The sequence below is a fragment of the Antechinus flavipes genome, chromosome 5 (genome assembly GCF_016432865.1).
Source record: "Antechinus flavipes isolate AdamAnt ecotype Samford, QLD, Australia chromosome 5, AdamAnt_v2, whole genome shotgun sequence".
NCBI lineage: Eukaryota > Metazoa > Chordata > Mammalia > Dasyuromorphia > Dasyuridae > Antechinus > Antechinus flavipes.
The window spans coordinates 35,477,646-35,504,527 of NC_067402.1; the positions used below are offsets into that span (position 1 = coordinate 35,477,646).

The 26,882-nt window shown below is 42.3% G+C and overlaps 1 long non-coding RNA gene across 1 annotated transcript; it reads left to right on the plus strand.

Moving 5' to 3' along the window:
- Nucleotides 1–339: 339 nt before the first annotated feature.
- Nucleotides 340–26,882, plus strand: LOC127564549 (uncharacterized). The gene is made up of 4 exons (XR_007954297.1): nt 340–486; nt 964–1,027; nt 5,568–5,633; nt 25,517–26,882. It is a non-coding gene; the product is annotated as an uncharacterized LOC127564549 (long non-coding RNA).

A 26,882-nucleotide genomic window follows, 5' to 3' on the forward strand; every position in this document is an offset into this window, starting at 1 on the left:
GAAGATTCTGTGCTCCATGAAAGGGCCTTTATGTAAAAGTGTTATTTATGTGAAAATAAGCCATTATTTCCACTGCCTAGTGTCGTTTCCCCCTCCACAGCATTTTCCTGGCCTTGTTCTGTGGTGAACCCACCTCTCCCCACTTACCTAGTTTTGGACCTGTTGTTCCTGGGCCACATTTTCCTGTTTAATCCCTTGAGGGAAGTCCCTTTAACAGTCTAAGAGCTCAAAGTGGGGAGCGAAAGCCCTGCTGGGCTGGGCCCTGCCCCCATTCACACGTGCTCATGAGGGTTATGAGAGGCCTCCCCTGAGCACCGGAGGGAGTTACACAGTGTTCCTCTCCGCTGGCCCAACTTCTAGCTTTTGAATTCTTCCCGATGAGCCCTCCGTGGCAGAGACTCCTGTTCAAGGATCATTGTTTTAAAGCTAAAAAGGCCGTTGAATCCAGCCCCAGAGAGGCTGTGTCTTACCTGGGACCCCTCGCTGGTAAGTTTCTGAGGCTCTTTCCATTGCTGCATCCAAGAAAGATTTTTTTTTGGTCTTTTTTGGCTCCCGTGAAGTGGTCAACACAAAGGAAAAACTTTCATCAACAAGGGAATCTTCATGTTTAATATGGGGGAGATGGGAAGCTCTTGAAAGGACTCAAGTGAGCTTTGCAATGAAACTGAGCTATGACTAATTGCCATCAGAGGCAATTGGTGAGTAGAACAGTGGGTCTGGAATCAGGAAGACCTGAATTCAAATCCTGCCTCAGACACTTAGTCAAGTCACTCTCCTCTGTCTGCCTCAGTTTCCTCATCTATAAAATGGGAATCATTTACTTCTCCAAGTTATTGTGAGGATCAAATGGGATAGGTTTTGTAAAAAGCTCTTAACCTGGTGCCTGCCAACTAATATACGCTACATAAATATGCATTCCTTTCCCTTCTCGTCTCTTCTCATTGGGAATTATTTCTATCTCAGGTAGTGTGATGGAGTAAGAGAAGAGGCCTTCACAAGTCTCCACAGCTACATTTGTTGATGAGAGGTAGGATGCTCAGTATTTACTTCCTGGGGAATTATTCCCATTTCAGGCAGTGTGATAGAATAAGAGAAGGGGCCTTAGCAAATGATTTTGAGCAACTCTCCACAGCTACATTTGTTGATGAGATGTAAGTTTGCTCAGTATTTATTTCCTAGGGATTTTGTAAGGCAAAAAAAAGGGGGGGTGGTGGGAAAGCTCTCATTGGTGTGATCAGCCCTAGTCAGACACACTATGGTAATGTTAGAATTTTGGTTCTCTTGGAGAAGGAAGGACAACAACCAACTGACATGTGACTTTGGAGTGTGTAAAAGGTATAGAAATGGGGATCTTGAAAGATGATAATCTCTACATTAGGCTTAGGAAAGTCTTAATCTGTAAAGTTACCTATACCTGCCACCACACCAAAAGAACGTGGCATCTCTCCAAGGTTACCAATGATGTCTTAAAAAAAAAAAAAACCAATAAAAACCCATTGATGGATGCTTTATGGTAAGTAATGGCTCTCTGGAAGAGGAGGAGGAAGCAGGGAGAGATGGCAGTCTAGGCAACACAAAAAGCCAAAAGTACCAATAAAAACCTATTTTAATATGGATACTTGTGTTTTTATGTCATAGTCATCTCTAGAAATTTCTTGCTCTCCCTCCTCGTTCCCTTACCTTGGAAACTGAATCTTCCCTGTAGCAAAGAAATGCTCCTAAGTATAGATTCACTGACTGTGTCTGACAATTAGTAAGTACTACATCCCACTCCAACCATCTCTCACTCTCTGACCCCCTACTTCACTGTTTGTTCTCTGTGCTCATTAGTGTTTTGTGAGTACTAAGAGTTGACTTCCTTTGAGTGTTCTTTCCATTGACATAATTATAATCTTTCTGAGTTTTGTCTTTTTCTGCTTATCTCATGCTGCATCAGGTCATCTACATCTTCCCACGTGTGGCTGAATTCCTTGTACCGCACAATCACATTCATACAAAACACTTTGTTCAGCCATTTACAAATTGATGGGTTCCCACCCACACCACACACACAAAAACACTGCCATGAATATTTTTTAAATTTATTGATTGCTCCTGTCTTTGGCTTCCTTGGAATATATGCCATTGGCTAGATCACTGGATCAAATGATAAGAAAAGCTTGGTCACTTTTCTCTGATAATCCCAAATTAATATCCAGAATGATTAGGCCAGTTACACCATTAATCTCTTCATATCCAAAGATCTTTTCTCGGTCCTCCTCTGGCTTGACTTCCTTTTGATACTGTTGATCACTTCTTTCTTGCCAGCTATTCTCTCCACTCTCGACTGCAGTGAAACAACTGCCTCATCATTCTCCTTCCTATTTGAACACTTCTTCCCAGACTCAATCAGCATGCTGAATCTCTTTGCTGAATTCCATCCCCTCCATTGTCAACTGCCTGCTGGACAGCTCCGCTGTATGTCCTATGTGAAAATCAAACTCAGTCTGCCCAAAATGGAACTTGTTATCTTCCCCTCCAAACGCACCCTCTTCCAAATGGTTGTTGAGTGCACCACCAACCTTTCCATGACTTAGACTGATTGCCTTGGAGCCATCCTGGACTCTTCCTTTTCCCTTAGCCTGAATCCAAGCAATGGCCAAGTCTTAAGTTTTCCTCGTGTAGATCTACCTCCAATTCTCTCTCCCGCAATACTTGTGGGAATACCTCTCTCATGAGCCCCCTCCTCCTCACTCACACAACCACCATCCTGTTTCAGACTTTCGCCACCTTTGAACTGCATTGTAAACTCTTCTCTCCCAAATGACCTGCTGTGGTCCGATCTTTTCCCTTTCCAATCTATGCTCCACAAATGCCAGAATGATTTTTCCAAAGCACAGGTCTGACCATGTTACTTTTACTTTACTGTTTAAGTGTGACTTTAGTGGTACCTTAATGCCTCTAGAAAAAAAAAATATAGGCTCCTCAGTTTGCATTTAAAGCTCTCCAGACTCTGGCCCCACCTAGGTTTCCAGATGTATTTTACATTATTTCTCTTCTAGTACTCTCTGTTCTCTGAACTCAGTAATTCTTTGCCCATTTCCACAAACTTTCACAGGCTCTCCCCCATGTTTGGAATGAATTCCTCCTTCATCTCCACTTATTGGAATTTTTATCTCCTTTTAAGGCTCAGGTCATGTGCCACCTTCTAAAGAAAGCCTTTCCTCATCCCTCCATTTGTTACCCCCCCTTTTTTTTCCTTTCTCTTTTCTCTATCTTATCTGTCTGTCCCCTCTCTTTTTCTCTCTCCTTAAGTCCCCTTCTGTACATTTGTCTGTTTGTGTGTCTTATTCCTCAGTGTTGTAGAATGTCAGCTTTTTGAGAACAGGGTCGCCTTTGGTTTTGTCTTTATATGCCCACTGCTTAGTGCTGTGCTTGGCTCACAGCTGGAGCTTTAAAAATGCTTGCTGACATATCCAACATATAAAGGACTGCTTGCCATCTAGGGGAGGGGGTGGAGGGAGGGAGGGGAAAAAAATCAGAACAGAAACGAGTGCAAGGGATAATGTTGTAAAAAAAATTACCCTGGCATGGATTCTGTCAATCAAAGTAATTATTAAATAAAAATTTTTTTTAAAATGCTTGCTGAATTATTATTCCACCTCTTCATAATGCCATCAAATGTCAGAGTCAATTCTGGAAGGATTATGAAAAGCCAGGCACATTATCCTATTGTTGATGAAGCTGTGAATTAAAATAACCATTTTTGGAAAGCAGGTAGGAATTGTGCAAATAAAGTGTCTAAAATATATTGTTAAGTGTATATTCTAAGTAGGTCATTGATTAAAAAAAGAAAAAGAAAGACACAATATATACCAAAGTACTAATAAGTGCAGTTTTTTGTTGTTGTTATGGCAAGAACTCAAGGCAAAGTAAGTGCCCATAATTGGGAAATGTCTAAACATATTGTGATACAGGAAAGAAATAAAATATTACTATGCTGGAAGAAATGACTAAGCAACACAAAAAGACTTATATGAACTGGTTCAAAGAGAAATAAGAAGAGTCAAGAATATACATAATGATGAGAATAATGTAAAAAGAGCAACTACCAAAAAATGTGGCAAAATGACAAAGAACAAGGTTAATCTTAAAGCAGAGATATAAAAGATACTCTCATTTGCTCATTTGTAGAAGCTGGGGGTTCCTGGATGGGAAACATTGTAAATGTTTGCCTGATTTTTTAATTATTTTTTTAGTTATTATTATTATATTATATATTATTATTGCTACATAATAATATACATTATATATCTGTAATCGTATTATATATTGTATTATATTATAAATATATAATAATATGATATTATAAATATTATATACTATTTATTATTATTAATCTCTTTTACTGGGATTTTGTCTTGCTCCTTTATATTTTTTAATGCAAAATTTTATGGGATGGCTTTCTGGATGGAGAAAGGATAACAGGAAAATTAGGTTTATAGAAACAAGAGAAATCAATGGAAATTTAAACATATTTGTTGACTGTTTCCTTCAATGATTAAAAGAGAGTGCCAGGAACAGCTAGGTGGAGCAGTAGGTAGAGTACCAGCCCTGAAGTCAGGGGGACCTGAGTTCAATTCTGACCTCAGACACTTAATACTTCCTATTTGTGTGACCCTGGGCAAGTCACTTGACCTCAATTGTCTCAGCAAAAAATAAATAAATAATAAAAATAAAATAAAATAGAGTCCCAGAGAGGAAAAAGGTTTTATGGTGGAAGAAAAGAAGGGTTTATAGTAGAAGAAGGAAAGAACAAGAGAGGAAAGACTAAAAAATGGCAGTGCTCCTGAAGAACAGGGCTTGAATCTTGAAACAGCTACTTGTAAGTGAGTTGGAACCGATGTGCTTAGGAACATCTGGACTCTGCTTCCAAACTCCTACTTAGGTATTCACATAGCTCTGAGGTCTTCAGACTGAATGGGGAGAAGGAAGGAAAGGCAGCAAGGAGCAGCTATGGCGTAGTTTGATGGTTCTCCATTCTCGGGCACTATTTAGTCTTCCTGGTGCTGAAGGAGCAAGTTGATCATTGGATAAGGGGGATGATATATAACACTGAAAGAAATGTATTGGCTTAATACTGAAAAAGCTACTTGCAACTGAGATGGAACATATTACTCAGGAAAGAGAAGCACCAAATATTATGTAGTCTGCCTTAAGGGGGAAAAAAACCACCCACTTCTTGTAAAAAACACTGTTTTTTGGGATGGAGGATTTGATTTCAAGCAATGAGTCATCACTGTGTTTTTTTCCTCTAGAAAAAAAAGTGTGTGGTTAGTTTGGTTTTTTAAAAGGCTTCTAGAAGCAAGTGCTTCTAATGGTGCTTTTTTGCCCCTTCTGAGTGAGATAATTCACCTACTGTCTAATGGCAATCGCTAAAGGGAAGAGGGTTCTAGACCCAGCTCTAACTAGAGCCGATAGTTAAATGTTCATTTTGAGTCTTTTGTTGTTGTTCATTTGTTTTAGTCTGACTCTCTATGACCCTATTTGGCAGAGACACTGGAGCAGTTTGTCATTCCCTTCTCCAGGTCATTTTCCAGAAGAGGAAACTGAGGCAAACAAGGTGAAGTGATTTGCCCAAGATCACACAACTGGTAAGTTTCTGAGGCTGAATTTGAACTTAGGAAGGTAAGTCTTCCTGGTTACAGACTTGATACTCTATTCAATGCCCCACCTAGCAATCCCAGATAATATTTACATCTCAGAAATCAGTAAATACTACAAATTAACATTTGATTAACATTTAAATTAACATTTGTCCTGTTGATTTTCTAGATTCAAGAAATTGATTGGGAAAAATATTAATAAATAAATAGATTAAACTTAAACATTGTATCTTCAATACATTCCCTCTCATTCCACACCAGAGAGCCAGTTATTAAATATTTACCAGCAATCCTTCATGCTGGAGAGATAAAGGTTGAAGGGTGAGGGAGAGAGGGTGAGCAGCTTTTTCCATGCCAAGTCACTATAGACAAGGAGAAATATGAGAGGGGAGCTTGCATATAATTGGTGCTTTTATAAATTTATTGAACTGTATTGAGTTTTACAGTTGGGGAAACTGAGGCTCCAAAAGGTGAGAACAAATTGCCCAATGTTATATAACACAAGTCTCTTAACCTAATGGAATATTCCTCTTTCACAAAAAAAAAAAAAAATTACATTCACTTTTTTTTTATTGCAAATTGTCCCTTATTATTTCCAGTGCATAGCCCACTGAATGGCACATTGTAGGTGTTTAATAAATGCTTGTTGATTAACTGGTTAATTAATGGAGTCTCTCCAAGGTCCCTTTCAGTGGGTTTGTGATTTTGTGATTCTAAAAAAGTAAGGTATCATTAAGATGCTGAAAATGAGCTGAGATAAAATCTTATAAGAAGAGGGTACCATTTAAAAGGGCCCAAGAATAGCAAAGGAGTCTGGGAAACTAACAGAAGCCGAGAGAGTGAGGAGCTTTTTAAGTAAATGGTTGTGTGGGCTTGGGGAAAAACTAGCAGGGTGGGTGTGGGAAGGGGATCTGAGACCAATATGGCAAAATCAATTATAAGACGACCTGAGGAGGAAGTGGAAATGTCTCCAAAATAAATGGGGCAAGTTCCTGGGGGATGCTAAAAAGCCTGGATGTGCGGAGACATAATCAGATGCATGAGAAAGGAGGGCCAGCTCATAAAAAGATGGGAAAAATCATTGGGAAATATTCCATTTCTTTAAAGAGAAGAGGAAGGTCAAGTATCAGCATCCCCCTTTGCTGCTTCATGAGAGAGGGCATATAACGTAAGGGAAATGATCATGAAGTGATTTGCCACCGGACATCTGAGTTCCTATCTGGCTTCAGACACTAGCTGTGTGCCCCGGGAAAGTGATGTTACACTTCTGTCTGCCTACCGCCCAGGATTATTGTGAGGATCCAGAGAGATATTTATAAACTGCTTAGCATGTTGCTCTCTAAATGTTAGCTCTTGTGGTTGTTATATTTTTCTTTATTGTGGTTAAGTGGTGCAGTGGATGGAGTACTCTATTTGAAATCAGGAAAACTTAGGTTCAAAACTTGCCTCAGACACTCGTGTCTGTGTGTGATCTTAGTCAGTCACTTAAAAACTCTCAACCTCAGTTTCCTCATTTATATAAAGGAGATAATTGTAGCTTCCACCTCCCAGGGTTCCTGAGGATTTAAGGAGATAATACATGTGCTAGCCTTAAAATGCTATCTAAATGCTAGCTTCTACTATTCCAAACTTCCTCTGATACTTAGAGAGGGCAGGAAAGGGAGCCCCAGTGACTGAGCAATAAAACAGAGATTTACAGTGACTTTGTGCTCCTTTCCTTTGCCTCTCAAGCTTTCAACACATACACTTTTATTAGGTTCTTTCTCTATAGCCTTAGACTTGCCAAAACATCAATCTCTAATTTTTCTCAAGCTATCTGCTTGGACTCATCCAGTTAAATTGCAAGCTTTTCCCTAGCTGCAATCTCTGATTCTTTTGCAAGCCTTTCCCCCTTCTCCTTCTTCCTTAATGGCTCTTTGGAGGTTGTAGATGTCTTCAAAATGCTTCTGCTGTTTCCAAGACAGAATCAAGGGCCATGGTGCTGGAAGGGACCTTCTTGGTGCTCAAGGCACCCAGGACACCAGCCCTCTCAGTGGACAATGAAGCCTAGGGCCACAAAGCCAGAACAGGAAAAGGCCTGGAAATGCATATTGTTCTTGGGATCCAGCTCTTCCTTCTGACTCTGAGGGGACCAATCAGCCTTAGCTTCCCTCTCTGGCTCCATGTTCCCAAAGCGAGAAGCAGTGGTAAAGATGGCCCAAGCACAGCTCCAAGTCCCTTACCTCAGCAGAGCTGGGGCCCCTCATGATGGGAGGGGTTGGGTGATGATGGAAGAAAACTGGTCTGTGCAATATTCCCCAAATGATGGCTGTGTTCTAGTTGGGAGGATCAAGGATAGGCACCTCGGACACTTAGGGAATTTTCAGGTGAATTTTCAAATCACCTAGCTATCATTTCAGAGAGTTGGGGAACTTAAATTTTTTTTTTTTTTTTGCCTAAGGCAGTTGGGGTTAAATGTCTTGCTCAGGGTCACACAGCTAAGAAGTGTGAAGTGTCTGAGGTCAGATTTGAGCTCAGGTCCTCCTGGCTTCAGGGCTGGTGCTCTATCCACTATACAACCTAGCTGCCCCAGAGTTGGGAAACTTAGAAGAACCCATGGCTTGAGGATTTTAAGAGAACAAATATAGCTGTTTAAAAGGAAAAGGGGGGACTAACAGAAGTGGGAGAGAGTGGGAACAAGAATAATTGTGTGAGGGGAGATTACAGCTAAACTGCTGGCAGTCACTGGCCTTGACTCTACCCCCTATCCAGTTCTGTGTCCATCCTGGCATCCCATTTTCTCATCTATAAAATGGGGCAGTTAAGAGGTGCATAGAGAATTGAACCTGAAATCAGGAAAATCATCTTCCCAAGTTCAAATCCAGCCTTCTAGAGCCCTTCCCTCTTCTTGTATCCCCTTCCCCTGCTACTTTTTTGCAGGGTAAAATAGATTTCTATAGCCATATTGAGTGTGTATTCCTCTTTAAGTAAATTCTGATGAGAGTAAGGTTCACTCACTTCCTCTCCTCTCCACCCCTCTTCCCCTTTTCCCCTGTAAAAGCTTTTTCTTACCTATTTATGGCAGATAATTTATGCCATTCTATCTCTCCCTTTTCCATTCTCTCAGTATGTTCTTATTTCATTCTTTAATTTTATCCTTTCATATTTGATTCACACCTCTGCCCTATGTGTGTGTGTGTGTGTGTGTGTGTGTGTGTGTGTGTATCCCATCTGACATAATAATGAGAAAGTTCTTATGAGTTACAAGTATCATTTTCCCATGTAGGAATGTAAATAGATAAGTTTTATTAAATCCCTTATGATTTCCTTTTCCTAATTACCTCCTCAAGTTTCTCCGGAATCCTATATTTGAAAACAAAATTTTTTATTAGCTCTGGTTTTTATATTGTGAATACTTGAAAGTCCTCTATTTCATTGAATATCTGCCTTTTTCCCTGAAGGATTATACTCAGTTTTATTTGGGTAGGTGATTCTTGGTTGTAATCTTAGCTCCATTGCTCTCCAGAATATCCTATTCCAAGACCACCAATTCTTTGATTGAAACTACTAAATCTCATATTATTTTAACTGTGGCTCCACTATACTTGTATTGTTTCTTTCTGGATGCTTGTAATATTTTCTCTTGGACTTGGGGGTTCTGCAATTATAACATTCCTGGGAGTTTTCATCTTGGAATCTCTTTTGGGAAATGATCAGTGGATTCTATTTTACCCTCTGGTAAATACCTTCTAGAATATCAGGACAGTTTCCTTGATAATTTCTTAAAAGGTGATGTTCAGGCTCTTTTTTATTATGGTTTTCAGGAAGATCAAAATTTTAAAAAATGATCTCTCTTGGACTTATTTTCTAGCTCAGTTGTTTTTCCAATGAGATATTTCACTTTTTTTCTATTTTTTCATTCTTTTGGTTTTGCTTTATTGTTTCTTGATTCTCATAAAGTCATTAGCATCCATTTGCTCAATTTTAATTTTCAAGGACTTATTTTTCTTAGTGAGCTTTTGTACTTCATTTTCCATTTGGCCAATTTTGCTTTTTAAGACATTCTTCTCCTCATTAGTTTTTTGTATTGCCTTTTGCATAACTCTCATTTCTCTTCCCAGTTTTTCTTCTGTCTCTCTTACTTGATTTTCAAAATCCTTTTGACCTGAGACCAATTCTTATTTTTATTGGAGGCTTTGGATGTAAGAGCTTTGACTTTGTTATCTTCTTCTGAGTGTGTGTTTTAATATTTCTTGTCATCGTAGTATCTTTCTGCAGTCAGAATCTTTTTCTTTTGTCTGCTCATTTCCCCAGCCTATTGTTAGGCTTTTAAGTCTTTATTAAAGTAGGGCTCATTTCCAAGGTAGAGGGTGCATTGTCCCAAGCTATTTTTAGAGATCTTTCTATGTATGGACTTGACCACAAGCCCATGAACTATGAGGGTCCCTGATCCACTGTGGCTGTAAGTTCTAGTGTCCTAGAGCAGCAAAGTTCTTCCTCAGTTCTAGTAATTGGACCTCTGGTGTGCTGAGATCTCCAGAAGCTGTCACTGCCATTGCTACCACCTGCTTCTGGTTTGCTGGTTTCCTAAAGCCCCCTCATCCTAATTGAGACAAACCTTTTCTGACCTTGCAAGTTGTCTTTGGTGTCTCTGGTGTCTCTGAGAGGTCTGGAAACGACCAATACTGCTGCTGATTCGGAAGTCCCAAGGTCCGTTCCTGCTCTGCTGGGCTGGGGTCGGGGCTGGGGTCCCACCTGCACTGGGCTCCCATTCTGGTGCCATAGACCTTTCTTGTTGACTTTCTAAATAGTCTTCAGCTAGAAAATGCCCTACTCCATCTTTATATGTATTCCGATGGTCTGAAATTTGTTTAGTCATTATTTAATGAAATTTGGAGAGGTTTGGGGGAGAGATCAGTGAGTCTTAATCTCTGACTGAGTACTTTTCTTAAATTGGAGTCAGTCGCTGGGAAAAATGAACCAATCAGGCAAGAGACCATGGCAGCAGGATATGTTAGAGAAGCACTGGGAGGAAGTGAATGAACTGAAGCAGAATTAAACAGAAGCAGGAAAACAATATACATGAGCGCTGCAACAATGGCAACAGAAAGAACCTTTGTGTCTTCCCAGAAACATGTACATATACAACTGAATAATGTGTAACCATAATGACTAAATCTGGCCCCAGAAAAGAGCTTAGTAAATGCAATTCTCTTCCTTCTTTGCAGGGATGACAGACGAGGGGTGTGGACTATGGCATACATTGTCAGGCACAATTGAAATGTTGGTTTCGCTGAACTGCAATTTTTTCCCAATCTTGATTATGAGGGATGGCTCACTCAGTGGGGGAGAAAGGAAGAATATATTTAGAAATGAAAATAATATGGAAACAAAAGATGTGAAAACTGAGATTTTTAAAAAATGAAAATAGAGGAGAGAACAGGCAAATGACTAAAGACACACAAATGAACAAAAATATTGCAAGCACTGAGAAAACTTCCTGAAACTGGACGTAGAAGTTGTGGTTGTGATTTAAACTTTGCTAGGCCATAGAAATTAAATAGGCGTCTCTTTACAGGGGTCCTTTTGGGTAGTTTTTCATGGTAGGAACTCTCTGGCTGTGTTTTCCCCCCAAATTAGAATCCCTTCCAAGGCAATATGTGGCCAGGATTCCCCTGGGAAAGCGAAAACAGCCAAAAATTGCCAAGCAACCCTGCTTTGTGACTCAGAATCTGCCATCTGTTACACAGATTTTAATTGGACCATCGAATGGCAGTTGTTGGCTGGAAAATATTTTCAAGTTCACACAATGGTGTTTTCTTCCCAAAATGATTTATTTTTTTGGTATGTCTAATTACTCAGGCTTTGTAATGAGCCCTTTTGAAGCTGTCAGGCCAGTTGTCAAAGCCTTAGAGATCCAGAGCTGAAAGAGAGGCCAGGCTATACAATCCAGCCCCTCCTTATTTTATAGATAAAGAGAATGAATTTCTCACAGCTAATCAGTTTCTGAGGTAGGATTTGAACTCAAGGCTTCCTGCCTCCAAGTCCAGTGTTCTGTCACCCACTCTGCCTAAGTGGAGAGCTCTTGAATGGAGCTAAAGAACTTCAGACTGACTTACAGTCATTTAACTTGTTTGCTTCTCTTTGCCTCAGTTTCCTCACCTGTAAAATGGGGGCAATAGTGGTACTCACTTCCCAAAGGCCATAAATGAAGCATTTTGCAAACTTCACATGGATGTTAGCTATGGTCATTCATCCTGGGGCTGGGCAGCATGTCCCCGGGGGCATCCAAAGACTGGGAGCATTTTTAATTCAGCATTTCTGATTAGGAGATAAACGACAGACTGTGATTGCACAGATTGGGAGCACCTGGAAACTCCACCAAAGGCAGGTTGAGCCCATCTCTGCCATTCATTGTCTGAGAGTTGCCATAGGGCCTGGGGTTGAGTGTTTTGTCCAAGGTCACAACTGTAGGACCCTGTTCAAGTCGTTGAATCCTGTCTGTTTCTGAGCCAGAGAAGGAAATGACAAATTAACTCCAGTATCTGCCAAGAAAACACCAAATGGGGTCATAAGAGCCGGACGTGACTGAATAACAACAGGGCAGGTCACAAGTAGCTGAACCCCAGCCCATCCCCAGCTCTCTTTCCCTCAGGCCCACTCCCCATCCTCGTGGCTTCTGTGAATGTCCCAGAACTTCTATAATTTCTTGCCCCAAACTGCACTAACTTGAGAAACCCTTGTTTTTCTAAGCGAATATTACACGCTGTCCTCCCCAACAGCCCATCAGCTGTTGTGTTCTCACAACAAACTAATTTTAGCACCAGCCAGAGCCAAAGCAATTAAAAGGTAAATAGGCTTCCAAAAAACAATTGCACAATTCACTCCAAGCCAAGAAGAGACTTGTGTTATTGTTACCCAGCGGTTCCAGTCATTTCTGTATAAATGCCAGAATCCGAACTCTCTCGGGTTGCATGGACCAGACCAAAGGCAGGATGGGCCCGCAGCAGGCGGGGGAGAAGCCCAGGCAGGCAGGCGGTTTAGATCTGGTAATCAGACAGTGGGCAGCCGGGAGGTTCCGGGGAGACAGACATTTTTTCAGAGGAGACATGGAAATGCCAAACTGTGAGATTAAATAACAGCTTCATGACATTGTGAGCTCTTTGAGGGCAGGAACTGCCTTTTGCCTCCTTTGGTATCCCCAGGGCTTAGGTGTTTAATAAGTGTGTATTGAGCAATGGGTTACCTCACATTGATAGAGTTCTTTGCTCACCTCCTCCCTCTGACATGGTACAGCTGAAAGAATACAGCCTGTGATGTCTGAGGACCTGAGTTCAAATCTCAGCTCTGCTGCTCACTACAATGGGCAAGACACTTAACCCCCCGAGGATCAGTTTCTCAGCTATTAATGAGAGGTCCGGCAGTTCCCAAGGTCCCTTCCATCTCTGAGATCCTGGGTAAGTAGGGCCAAGCTTATTAGGCTTGACAGCCCCCCACCTCACTTCTGCTATTCCAGGTGACAGAAAATAGGAGCCAAGTTCAAGTCTAAACTTCTTTGACCTCATCCTGCGACGATGGGGAAATTGCTTTATCTTTCTGTTTCCTTATCTGGCAACCACTGGTACTGGCTGCCTCAGGTCTGTTGTGGTAAAAACCGCAAACCTTAAATGTTATATAAACTGAGTGATGATGATGATGATGATGATGATGATGATGGTGATGATGATGATGATGGTGGTGGTGGTGATGATGATGACTCAGAAACTATCTGGCCAGGCTAAACCCCTCCCGGTGGTGTTTGAGTATCAGTCAGCAGGCTTTAATATCCACCTGCTGCGGGCCAGATTCTGGGGAAGGGGCTGAGAATACAGAAACAAAAATGAAATGATCCCTGCCCTGCGGGGGAGAGGGCTTACATTCTAGTGGGGAAGATAGTGTGTGCAAAGTAATTAGAAAGCATCCTGGGGAGCCCTTCAGGCCCAACCTGTGCCAGGAGGAGCAGAGGGGCTGAGCTTCCCAGAGATATGGGAGATGGAAAGCCTTCACCTCCCAGAGAACGGAGTTGTGAGGGTGGAAGGCCCGGGGTCTTGCCCAGTGTCTCCCCCATCACCGCCAGATTGGAGACCACCTGCACCACATACAAAGCTGAGAACACGAAGGGAGCTGTGGCTGGAAAAGTGCACGTGGCCCGGTCTCGTGGCCTTCTCCTGGGACCTAGAACGAGCTGGACCCAGACTCACTGGCCAGTGGAGTCGAAGTTTCCCAAGTGGATCTATCTGTAGGCCAGGACTCTTAGAGTTTTCTCTGATTTGGCCAGATTTTCTAAGCTCTGAATGGAGTTGGGTTTGGGGAATGGCAAAAGCCAACGAGAAAATAACCACCATGAGCCGGGTAGCAGAGCATCTATCTTGGAAATGAGGTCAGATGGCAAGGTTGGCCCCGGCGCTCTGCCTTCCCGACATTTCAGTTTGTACATGGAAAAATCCTCGCATGCTCTGGGAACAGATTGGGAGCCATTTGTGGGGGGAGCCTGCTCTTCTCCCTCTGCTCTCACACGTCCCAAAGTTTGGAATGTGAGACTCTTCGAAAGTCCACGGGGAGAGAACACCGAGGGGAAAGGTGGGGCCAGTACTCCCAGCTCCAGAGTCGGTGGGGTCCCTTCCCATAAGTCTGTACTGCTTTTCCACAAAGTTGGGAGGCTCCTCTGTCTGAGATGGGCAAACCCAGCCCCTACTTTTTGCAGAGGAAAAAACCGAGGATTTGAAGAAACAAATTGATTGGCCCAAGATCACACAGCTGTTTAAGTGGCCAAATCAGAAGCAAGCCCAGCCTCCTCAGAGAAATGGATCCATCCCTGCTTTTTTCAGGATATCTGTTTTATCCACGCAAAGTTTAAAATGTTCAGTTGAATGCAGTTCAATCCTATTCAACTGAATGAATATTTTTATTAAGCAGGCCCACTGCCAGGTACAGGGTTACAAAGACAAAAATAAAGCAGTATTTATCCTCATTAAACTCACTTTCTACTGAGGGAGACGACATGTACATGAGTAAGCAATAGAAAACATAAAATCAACCAACATACCAATAATTATCTTACCAATATAATCTAAGACATATAACCAATCAATAAGCAGTAATTAAGTACTTATTGGAGCCCATGCTCTGTACTAAACTCTGAGGAAAAGCAGAATCAGTCTTGCCCTTAAGGAAGTGCATGCTAAGAAGCAGGGAAGAGGAATAGATACCATCTAATTATATATATTATAATTACATAATAAAATAGATATAATCTATAACATAGATGCCACAAATAAAAACAATGTAATTGATTGTGGGAAGAGGAAAGTACTAAAAACTTGGGTGCTTCTTTGATATTTGTAGCTTATTGTCATTTTTAAAAAGAAATACAGTCATAACATTGTACAAAAGTGCTTTGATTGACATAGCTATGTGTGTTTTTAAATTTTAAATTTCTAGAGACAGTCATCTTATATTTAAAAATAAAATCCTTTCAGTAAAATGTCTTAGATTAAAGCCATTGCCTTTAATATCTGTTGGGAAGGAAATGGCCACAGTTTTCAATCTTTTATAGTATGTTTCCTTTTTGTTTACAAACAGAACAGTGTTTAAAGTTATGTATACAGTGGGCATCTACAACAAGAAGTGATTATTTTCCGAGACATTTTTAATGATTTAACAATTCTGCCAATCATTTCCTGGCTTCTACAGCTGTAGATTCTGACTGGGAATCCCTTGCTTGCCCTGCATAAGTGTATTTGCAGTACCGGATAGGCAGATTGAGTACTTTTTGCCTGTTAGTAATTGTTCTTCATGTGCAAAGTTTTGGTTGAAATGTTAAATGATGGAAAAGTCTTGTGGACGTGAATGTGAAGATGGGAGTGTTAGTGTCGGAGGCAGGGCACGAGATTAGGTCTCTGTGGTTTGTTCTTGGAGCTGTTTTGGCTTACAGTTCTTGCCATTGGGTTGGGAGTTACAGAAAGTGCTTGGGGGTGGGCTGGCCAAATACCATAAGACCAGGATGGCCACCCAGCGTTCAACAGCCCTTCAGACCACAAGCTGTCCTTCAGTGAGCGTCTTTCCATTTGTTTATTCTGTCGAGTCTCCAGGAAGTAAGAGACTGCGTGGTCCAGGAAAATGTCCTCATGCGTTTGTGTGATGTGATACCAGCCAAGGGGAGGGGGGCCGGAGTCCGCGCCACCCGCTTTTAGCCAGCAATTGACCTTTCCTGCATATTCCTCGTGGCCCAGATAGCTCCCAGAAGACTGGCTGCTTGTAAATCAAATTCAGATTCAGGACGGAGCGCCGGCCCGCCGAGGAAGTGACAGGCCCTTCCTCGGAAACCCTTCTATTCCCAGGGTTCATACATTTCGCTGGTGAGTGGAAAGAGATGGAGCTTGTCACCCTGTACCTTCCTCTCTCTGGGCTCACAGAACCCCCTTAGATCTTGGGAATGGCCTTGAAAAGATATTAATATTGTCTCGTCACCCTACATGAGCCCATTCCTATCCAAATGAATCACCTGGAGGGCAGCCCCCAGTCCCTGAAACGCAGCCCTTCAGAGACGCCGGGGGCAGCTCCAAACAAGGCATTCCATCTCGGGGCCACCTCGGTCCCCCAAGAAGGAATTACCTTTTTCCTCTTACCAAGATGCCAAGGAAAGGTGGGGGGAAGGGGGGACAAAGTGACCAGAGAGCTGGCCCACGAACCTAGATCGCACTTTAGTTTCCTACTCTGACCCATGAGTTCTGAGTCACCCATCTCACTTATCTCCCAGGGGCTGAGGCTGCTGTCTGAGACTGTAACATGTGGAGATGTCGGCCGGCATTAATGAAGGAAGCTTCCTCTATTATGGCATCACTGACACAGGTCCAAACCCTGTCCCTAGCAAAGTCCCAATGGCCACATCCACACCTGCAGAGGAAGAACGTTTTCAGATGATAGTGAGTCAGTCATTAGCAAGTACCAGGCCCTGTGCTAAATTGCTGGGATTATAAAGATAATAAAAACTCAGTCCCTGCTCTCCAGGATCTCAAGTCTATTAGGAGAGATGACACACAAAGAACTGGATAAACAAGACAAACTGGGGCAGTCCCAGAGGGGAAGTGCAAAATTAATCCCCTCCCCCCCCCTCAGATACAGGTTGATCAGTCCTAAAGAAAGCCTGTAACTGAGATTCTCAGAAAACATCTTTTAGCTACAGCCTTTGGCTCTCCTGGGGTTAGAGAAGTATGGGAAGATGATGTAGAAGGAAATGAAACAAGGCAGCAAAACCATATTCACAGTGACTACAACAAAGTAAATGAAGAAATCCTACGATCACAGGTCTAGAGCTGGAAATGGAAAATTTCCAAATAGAAAAGTGATGTGATTAGAAAAGTGTTTTAGGAGGATGATTCAAGCAGCAGGATGAAAAAAGGGGCTGGGAAGGAAAGAGATTGGAAGCTAGGAAGAAAGCTATTATAATAATCAAGGCAAAGGGTGCTAACAACCTTGAGCTGAGGTGGTATAATGACAATAGAGAGGAGGGAGACAGTTGTTCAGAGTTGTTCTTTAGGAAAGGGAGCTGGGTTTAATCCTCTACAAAGAACCATGAAATGTTAATTCAACAAATACAGAGTATCCCAAAAGTCTTGGTGCACTTTAAAACTTTTACAATTTGAATCTTTGGGGATTTGGGGGCTACCTTATATATTTTAAAGAATATTCCAGGCAAAGTAGAGAATATGAAAATAAATGTGTCCTAGCCCCTAGGCTCCTCATGGAGTTTATGGGGACAGGGAATGGTTGGGGAAAAGGCAAGATTTGAACTCAGATCCTCTAGAACCAAAGTTTGTGTTCTTCCTGTTGTAATACACAGTGTTCGGGATTGGAAGGATCGCTCTGGGCTGTGGTGGTCCAGGAGGGCTTAAGAGAGGCAGGGACATGTGGGCAGTGGCTAATCACCCTCTTGCTCAGTGTTAGATTTGGATGTGAGCCCAAGTGATGTTCCATTTCAGATACCATTTGGTGTAAAACCATCTCAAGCATCTTCAGAGCCAAGAAAAATGTCACTGATTTTCTCATAAAGGGCTTTATAAGCCCCAGCAACTGAGCCCAGAACGTAAAGGGTTTTGAGGCTGTATTTGAGCGAAATGACTTCAGCATGTGCGAGAAACAGGACCAAGTGGGTAATTTGGCAGAAGGGAGAGGTTAAAACCGGCGTCCAGTGGGAACAGGCTGGCCCTCCAGCCCCTGGCGGAGAGCGGGTCTCCTTTCTTCTGCGAGGCTGAGAATTTACCCAGAAGACTGAGCCAAGCGCTTTCTAAGGCAGGGTGGACTCTGGGTAAATTCTGCCCAGTGTGGGGTTTGCTCCTTGGAAAGGGAGAGATGGGGAAGAGAAGAAAATGATGGAGGAGAGAGCAGAGGGAGGTGGCAGGAAGACACTGTGGTACAACATGACCCTTATGGAAGACTAAGAATAATAACTAGCATTTACATAATCTTTAAGGTTTACAACTATTATCTCATTTTATCCTCTCAACAATCTTGGGAGGAAGGTATGATTATTATTCCCATTTTATAGGTGAGGAAACTGAGGCAGGTAGAAGTCAGGTGCTTTACTCCAGGTCACATAGTTGCTAAGTATTTGAGAAAGGTAGTACTCTTTTTCCTTAGGAGGACATGTTTCCATTCTTTCCCCAATCAGCTCCTGCATATAGTCCCTAAGATCCTCTAAAGGTACAAAGGAAAAGCACATAAAGTACATGCAAAGGAAATCCTCTTTATACAAATTTAATTATATTGGTTCAACCTGATCTTCAAATAGTTTCAACCACCTAAAAAAAACCCTAAAAAAAAAAAAAAAAAAGGAAGCTTCCTATTTGGCTCCTGCTCTATTTTTACAAGAGGTGGGACTGGGAGGAAATGATGCTAAGGCACGAATGGCATGGAAAAAATCTGAGAGCTGTGCCCGTCATCAGCAGGTGTGGTGGATTCTGGGGTAATTTCAAGTGTGTTGTTTTGTGTCAAGGGAAGACGTACTGGCAGTGCAGTTGGCACACCCTGGTTGTCAGCTTGGTCAGGACATTTTGAAATTGGAGGCTGGTGGGGGATATATTTAGATAGGTCTTCAGGGTAGGTCCCCGCCCTGCAAAGATGCAGATGGTACATGTACCCTCCTAGGCTCTCTCACCCTTCAGGATTGTTGTCCACCCCCCTCTCTCTCTCCAGCAGTCCTTCCTTCTAACCTTCCAAACTGGAGCTAATATAATCTAGCCCCAGAAGGCAGAAAGGGGCCTGATAAGTGGTAGGTGCAGAGAGTCAGTTTTTTATCCCATTTAAAGAAGAGCTCCCTAAGAATTAAGGCTGTCAAAGAGTACAACTAGCTGCTTTGCAAGGTGGTAAAGATCTTCAAACATTCAATTTTTTTTCAAGAGATCAACAGAGATTTATTTAGCACCTACTATATGCCAGGAGTAGTCCTAGCTCCTAAGGATACAAAACCAAAAATGAAAGAATTCTTGCCCTTGAGAAAGTTATGTTTTGCCAAAGAAGAAAATATGTTTACTTATAATTAGATATAAACTATATACAAAAATAAAGAGTAATTAGGAGGAAGAAGGGGAGCACATAGCAGCTGGGGGGAGGAAGTAAAAAAAAAGTCATCAGGTAAAGGGGGGTTGTTTGATTTGAGCTGAGAAAAAAACAACTAAGATGAGGTGGGAGTTTATTCCAGGCCTGGAGATAGGTCATTGCCAAGCTATCAAGACAGAAGATAGACTACCATGTGTGAGGAACCATGAGGAGGTCAGCTTGGCTGGATAGCATATTTGTTGTTGTTCAGTCATTTCAGTCATGTCCGATTCTTAGTGACACCATTTAGAATTTTCTTGGCAAAGATACTGGAGTGGTCGGCCATTTCCTTCTCCAGCTCATTTTACAGAAGAGAAAACTGAGGCAGACAGGGTGAAGAGACTTGCCCAGAATCACACAGTTAGTTTGTGTCTGGTGCCAAATGTGGAAAAGCAGGACAGCTTTGTAGGAAGGGGAATAATGTAGAAGGCTGGAAAGGTAGGTTTTAGAGAGCCCTGAATTCCAAAAAGAGGAATTCTAGACGTAATAGGGAACCAGCGCAGTTTGTTGAATAAGAGAAATCCCCAAGGATGAGGCAGGCCTTCACTTTTGCCAGACTGATTGTCAAGGAGATTTCTGGTCAGTTATGAGGTGAACTTAATGGCCTCCAAGATCCTTCCCCTGGCCCCAATTCTGTGACTCCCCTACATATGCTACACATAAAAGCTTTCTCTCTGGTTCATTTACTAGTTCAAAGGGACCCATCCTACTATTGAAACCACTGGCCCTGATTCTTATACTCTTTCTTGGTCAGCCTGTCTCAGGATCACAGGACCTCAGAATAGGGAAGGACCCAAGAAGCCATTTAATCCAAGCTATGCCAGATCAAAGCATTTTCTCTCTCCGAGAACTCCCCAACAAATAGCCATCCATTAGTTTGAACCAGGGAACGAGGCACCCCCATCCCCAAGGACTCATGTGGCCCTTAGTATCTAAACCACAAGAAAAGCTCATTCTCAGCTTTCTGAACATTAAGGAAGCATCATACAGATTGTGAATAGAAAGCTGGCCTCTGGCTGCAGAGTCAGAAGTCAGGTCTCTATTGGCAACATGGTGCTAGTTACGGAACCCTGGTACTTGATTTCTAAAACTCCAGGTTATAGACAAGTTGCCATTTTTAGTCAATGTAGAGAGCTTACATACCAGAAGTTCCCAACATGGATAAAATCCCAGTGCCGGACCAAGAAAAATCTCCAGACCCATCACAGATTCCGTGCCGTGCCTGATTTAAAGAAACTTTCTTTTGAAAGACTAAGCCATGATGGAGGGTATGTTGGTGGGAGAGGGGAGAGAACAGAAAGGCAGTCATTCACTTTGAAGACCTCTTTACAGACAGCGATTATGAGGATTCACTTGTACTGGAAATGACTAAAACGGTGGAAGCAGACGGGTTCATCTCACCACGGGATTGCAAAGCCAGTCAGGCAGCTATTCCCATCCAAGTTGCCATTTGAAATATCTTTAATGACTAAAGTGAGGGAAATTTAGAAAAGCTCTTCCATCACATGTCATCAGAGATACAGTGTGCACCTGCATCAGGATACATGTAATACCCAAAATTGGATCAGGATCCTGGGAAGAATGAAAGAGAAAAGATTTACCTCCTTCTCTAAGTACATAGATAGGCTCCGAGTTGGGAGGGACCATAGAGGTCATTTGGTCCAACCTCCTCACTTTATGGATGTGGAAACTGAGGCTCAGGAGAAAGTTGAGTGGCCCGCCCAAGGTCACAGAAGTGGTACCAGATACATAACTCAAACCTGGCCCCTCTCACTTGAGCATCAGTGTTGTAGGAAGTAGCAGAATTGGGATTTGAACTGAGATCATCAGACTCCAAGGACCAGTGCCCTTTAGACTCCATCCTGCTACCTCTCAGGGAATGAGTCATAGGGAAGAGCAAAAGGAATGTTTTGAGAACATTAGCTACTTGGTCTCTCTTGTGTTCCCAGTCACACAATGTTAAAGAGAGCTTTCAATGCCTAGCATGAGAACTAGGGTGAAGGACGGTGCTTCTTTCAATGAATAATCAAGTACAGCTTCCTGTTGTGAAAGGAAATGATTCTTCTGCTTTTAAATTGAAATTTTAAATTGAATATTAGAGTAAATGTAACCAGGAAACAAAATTGGGGAAGAGGTGAACTCTGGACAAGTTCCTTTTTCTCTCTTGGAAAAATTAAATTGGTTTGTGGCATTTAATGACTTTTGAGAATCTAGATTAAATATCCATTGTTGGAAACTATTCCTGGCTCATCCACCTATAAAACCTCAACTCTAAGGGGTTTGGTGCTTAGAATGATAGCATTTCACTAATGGAAGGAATTTTAAAGGTCATCTACTCTAATCTGCATTTGGACAGGACTCTTTTCTTCTCCTTCTTCTTCTCCTTTTCTTCCTTCTCCTCCCCTTCCTCCTTTTCTTTTCTTTCCCCTCTCCTCCTCCTTCCCCTCCTCCTCCTTCTTCATCATTTTCTCCTTCTCCTCCTTCTTTTTCATCATTTTCTACTTCTCCTCTTCCTCCTTTTCTTCTTCCTTCTCCTTCTTCTTTTTCCTCTAAGCTCTGCCCACTAGTATCTGAATGATCTTGAGCAGATCACTTGGTCTCAGTTTATTTTACACATGTAAAGGCACTTCTAATATGCCTTTCTATTTCATATCCTAGGAACTATAAACCCTGAATTACCTCTTTCATTAATGCTGATTTCCATCCTTCTGCCTTAGCAAACTATCTTCTTGAATTGCTAGCTGAAAAACAATTAACCACTTGGCAACTAATTGTTTGGGGATGTCACCCTTCTAACTCAGTAGGTCAACAGACAGCAAGCAAAGTCTGTCACTAGACTGGACTCTGCTACAGTGCCTTTGAGAGTCCAGTGTTGGCTCCATAGCATGATGAGGCATCGAACGCCTCGAATCTAGGACTTTCCATTGGCTCTCATTGCCTTTTATTGGCAAAGTGTGAAAAGAGGCATTTTTGAAATGTTCAACATGTTTATATGTTTTCTCCACTCCTCTCAGAAAGGTTTTTTGTCCATGTTTTCCTAATTTCACATTTAGAAGCATTTCCTTTACTTCTGAAGATAGAACGAAGCCCTGTTTCTTTATTAGTGTCTCAAGGCAAGAAAACAGTTGGAGAGAACTATACCCCTTTACTTGCCATGGGTCTCGAGTATGGACAATATTCATAAAGTAACCAACATAATTCTGGAACCATTACATTACAATGCAAAAGTTAGGGCCATGGAGAAAAAATGACAGTTCCTTATCTGGCCAAATATATATGAGTAGCTCACAGACAGCCTGTGGCTGCCACAATGGAGGACTTGGAAATCGTTAGGTTCTGACTCACGTGGGGAATTCTGGCCGAGATCCAAAGCTTGTTAGGATTGCAGGACAATGTACCAGAGTGGGGAAGATGGGCACCCGGTGAGGCTCTGTGAAACTTGCAGTGATTTGGACTGCTGTTTCCTCCCTCCCCCTTCCCGAGGGTTGCCTGTTGTGACTCTGAGAAGCAAGTGCAGCTTTAATGTTGCCCATTCATTATTTCCCACCTATTTGTCTTAGGTGGCCAGTGGTTTGTTTTGGTGCTGCTTGGGAGCCAAGATAGGATCAATGATGGAGAAGATCTGACTTGGTGTCCTTGTTCTTCACATCCCTCATCACAGGGTGAGATGGTCGAGTCAGAGGCACCTTCCTGGCAGTCTGATAGGATGGGGGGGGGATGGGGAAAGGAGGCAACCTGGAGGTCTGAGGATCTTGAAAGAAGGATTCTTGGGTGAAAAAGTAACCTGATGGGAAATGGCATTCAAGGAATCAGTCTAACCACCATGGCCAGGGATAGACTGAAGCCTTCTATAGCCCAACGATGATGACCTCATCTTAGTAATTCCCCCTTTCACACTATGGAAAGACTGCTTTAGCTTGCCCCCACCTGTTGTCACTTACTCTAGCTTTTTTAGGGATTCCTCTTTTTCCTACACATTTTAAAGCTCTATAGTATACGTGCAGTGCGACTGCTAGAGTATCCCCATGGCCTATTCAGCTTTTAACACACCCACGAGAACTAGAGCTGCCTGAACTCATTAAGCTCAAATTTGGCTCAGCAGACACACATCTGGCTCCCCGGGACTGTCCTCAGAAACTTAAAGTCATATATAGAATATTTCTGAGACACTTTCAGAGAGGTCTTTGGATGATGATTCTAACAGAACCTCGAGGATGGGGGTGGTGCTTGAATCTCATCTGGAAGAGGGACAATGATAGTTTCACTGGATTAACCTGTACCTGAAACCCAAGGTGGGCAAAGAATGTGAGAACCCGCTATTGGGATAGCAGCTTTGTTATTGACTGGATAATAATTACTGGAGACTTTATACAATGAATTTGGGCTCAGGGCCTTGCTTGCAGATTGGGAAAAGATCAATGAGTTAAAGGAGAAAGCCGAATGCATTTTTTTTTTCCAGTTGGAAAGCCAGGGTCTGTCTCCTGAATATAGCCTAGAATGTGAGACAATGTAAGGGCAGTCGGTCCCAGACATCTCCCTGGGAATGTTCTTAATAAAATAAGTACAGACAGGGTAAAGGAGAGAAGGCAGAGAAATAAAAGGACCAAAGATAAGGGGACCTTAGACATCATAAAGTCTAATTTTCTCATTTTTCAGGTGAAGCAGCAGAAGCAGTTTAAGTACATTTGCCCAAAATGACAAAGGAAGTGCCAAAGCTGATATTTGAACTCAGGACTTTCAACTACAAGTCTAACATTTTCCTAGGTAGACATGTTTGCAATGATGGTGACTTGTCCCAGGGGTCCTGGTGAAGAAAGTTTATAGATTGAATCCCCCTAAACCATCTGATGAAATTATAGGATATAGGAAGAAGCTGACAGAGACAATGAGATGTGGATATTTTATCCCTTTCATAAGTGGAGGAAATAACATATAGGGCACAATATGCATTTTTCGTCTAAGACGTATGAAGGAAACCCCCGATCAACTTGATGGAATTATTTGGTGGGTGGTCATTGTCTGGCTGAAGGATTAGCCACGAGCAAGTTAGCCAGCTCAGTTGGTAGTCTTTCCTGGCAGTGTTGAAGAAAAATAGCTATGGAGGAAAAATCCAGCTCTTCAAAGGGAATTTCTCTTTGACTTTTTTCCCTTGTGATCTTTGCAGAGCCCAGCTAGGACAGTCTGTTCTTACTAGCTCATAAGAAAAATTATTATATTTTCTATGTGAGCATTTTCACATTGCAAATCAGCAAACACTGCAAATCAGGGCTTAATTTGTTGTCTTGTTAATCATCTAGACTTTGAAAAGCCATGTTAATAAGACATTACATTTCTATTACATTTTAAAATATGACGTACAAACTTTTTTTTCAGAGACAACTGTTTCATCTTTATTCCTTAATCATTCTAGTGATCACTCTTCCAAAGTTTGTTTTGTTTTTTAAGTAACAGTATTGTCTTTGTATAAATTGCTCTGCTAGGAAAGGAAGCGTGTTCCAGGCAATTCAAACCACCACCACCGCTTTGACCACATCTCCTCTTAGATTTTGATGGAGAAAACCCAGGACCTGAATTGTAAAGTCTGAGAATAGCCAGGCTTCTAGCCCATCAGCCGCCATCCTGGGCAGCTGGGCAGTGGAGATGTAGCCTGGACCTGCTCCTACAGGGGTCAGTCACAGTTCCTGAAGATCCAGAAAAAAATGTTCTTGTCACGGAACTTCTTGGCCCTATCGATTCAAAATCAAAAACGGATACGATTTTATCAGTGGAAACACCATTAGAGAAAAGACATCTGCTTTGCCCCTAGACACCACTGGGCTTTTCCATCTGACTTTCTCACCCCAGTGGAACTGTAAGCTCCTTGAGGACAGGAGCTGTCTTACCCTTTTATTATTATTTATTTGTATTCACTAAGTGTGTACCTGTGCTTTGCACGTAGTACACACTTAGTGAATGCTTCACACATTGTTAGGGACATCAACACTGGTTCTTGTTTATTCAATGCATACTCTTAAGAGACCAACCTACAGATGTAGATGCCTGAGGTTTTCATAAAAAAGTTTGATGGGCCAGGAATGCTTAAAGCAATAGACTTTTATTCCTGTGTTTTTGAAAAGCTTAAGGACTATAGAAAGACTTCCAGGTCTGGGAGCAAGAACAGAAAAAAAAAAAAATACAATCAGAGTGGTCATGGGAGCCTCTGTAAAGTGGCCGACGTGGTAAAACCTCTCAATCCATCTCTCCTCCTTCCATCCTAGGTGGCTAGGATGCCTGAATCCCCCATCACCTCCGAACTGGAGAAGCCCAGTGAGTTCCATGGCTACAGAGGAGACAGGTTCTCATTCAGCCATATCTGATTATTTTCCCATCTCAGATGCTACAAAAAAAGGGGCCTTTCAAGACTGGCTGACTGATGGGGCTCTCGCTGTAAGGGATGGATCATGGAAGCTCCCACAAAGACCAGAAGGAAGGAGTATGGCGAAAACATATGTCCCCTGGCATGAGCAAGGCTAAGCTCCGAATCCCACAGAAGTTTTTTTGGACTCTCCTTGTGGTTCAGGGAAAGGCCACGGCAACTATTTGAAAGAATGGAGGGACTAATTCATGAGGAATGAGATTAAAGGCACGCAGAATGTATTGCTTGGCCAAAGAATGAGTAGTAGGGTGGAGAGCAGAGGAGAAGGAAGGGACATGACTGCAGTTTTCAAGTATGCGGAATGGCTCCAATTGCCAAGCCGGGAAGAGTAGGTGCTTGGTACGTTCTGAGAGGGCACAGGAAGAGGGGAATTTAAATGAAAATCTGAAAACAACATGAAGAAAACAAGTTTGGGAGAGTGTCCAAAGAACAGTGGGAGGGAATCCACTTCATATTCTGGAACGTGTCATCTTTGAGTGATTTAGGGTAAGAGATTTTCTACTGTCTCCTCAATGTTGTTGACTTCTTTGAGTGAAAAATAAAAAATTGTGACATCTCACAACCTGAAAAAAAATAATAAAATATCCCTAAGTGGGGCAGCTAGGTTGCATAGTGGTTAGAACACTGAGCCTGAAGTCAGGAGAACCAGAATTCAAATCTGGCTTCGGACAATTGACACTTTTCAGCTGTGTGATCCTGGGCAAGCCACTTAACTCCAATTGCCTTTTCAAAAACAACAGCAAAAAACATCCCTAAGACATGGTTCCTTTGAATATTAACTCTTAAATGCCCGAGAGCAGATCCCTTTGTACCTTTTCCACACTACTTGGGACAATACAGTCCAAGCTTTTCATCAAAGCACCGTTAAACTGACCAGAACATGGAGAGGTCACCTTGTCTGTTCCTTTCCCTTCCTCCAGTATAATGGGCTGAAGCTCGAGTTGTTGCACTGAGGTCCCAAGCATGTGATGCTAAATAGTAATTGGACCATCCTCTATTAATGGATGCTTGGAGGAAGACTGGCCCCGCCCATTCTTTGTGCAAGTCCTGATGTGTTGTATAGGAAATGTATAGGGATGATTTGGGTGGCGGAGAGAGAGGCGGAGAGACAGCTGGCCAGGTTCGTGTTGCTGCTGCTCACATTGCTATCGCTATCCCTCTTCACCTCCACAAAGAATAAAGATCGAAGATTTTTCCCTTAAACTGAA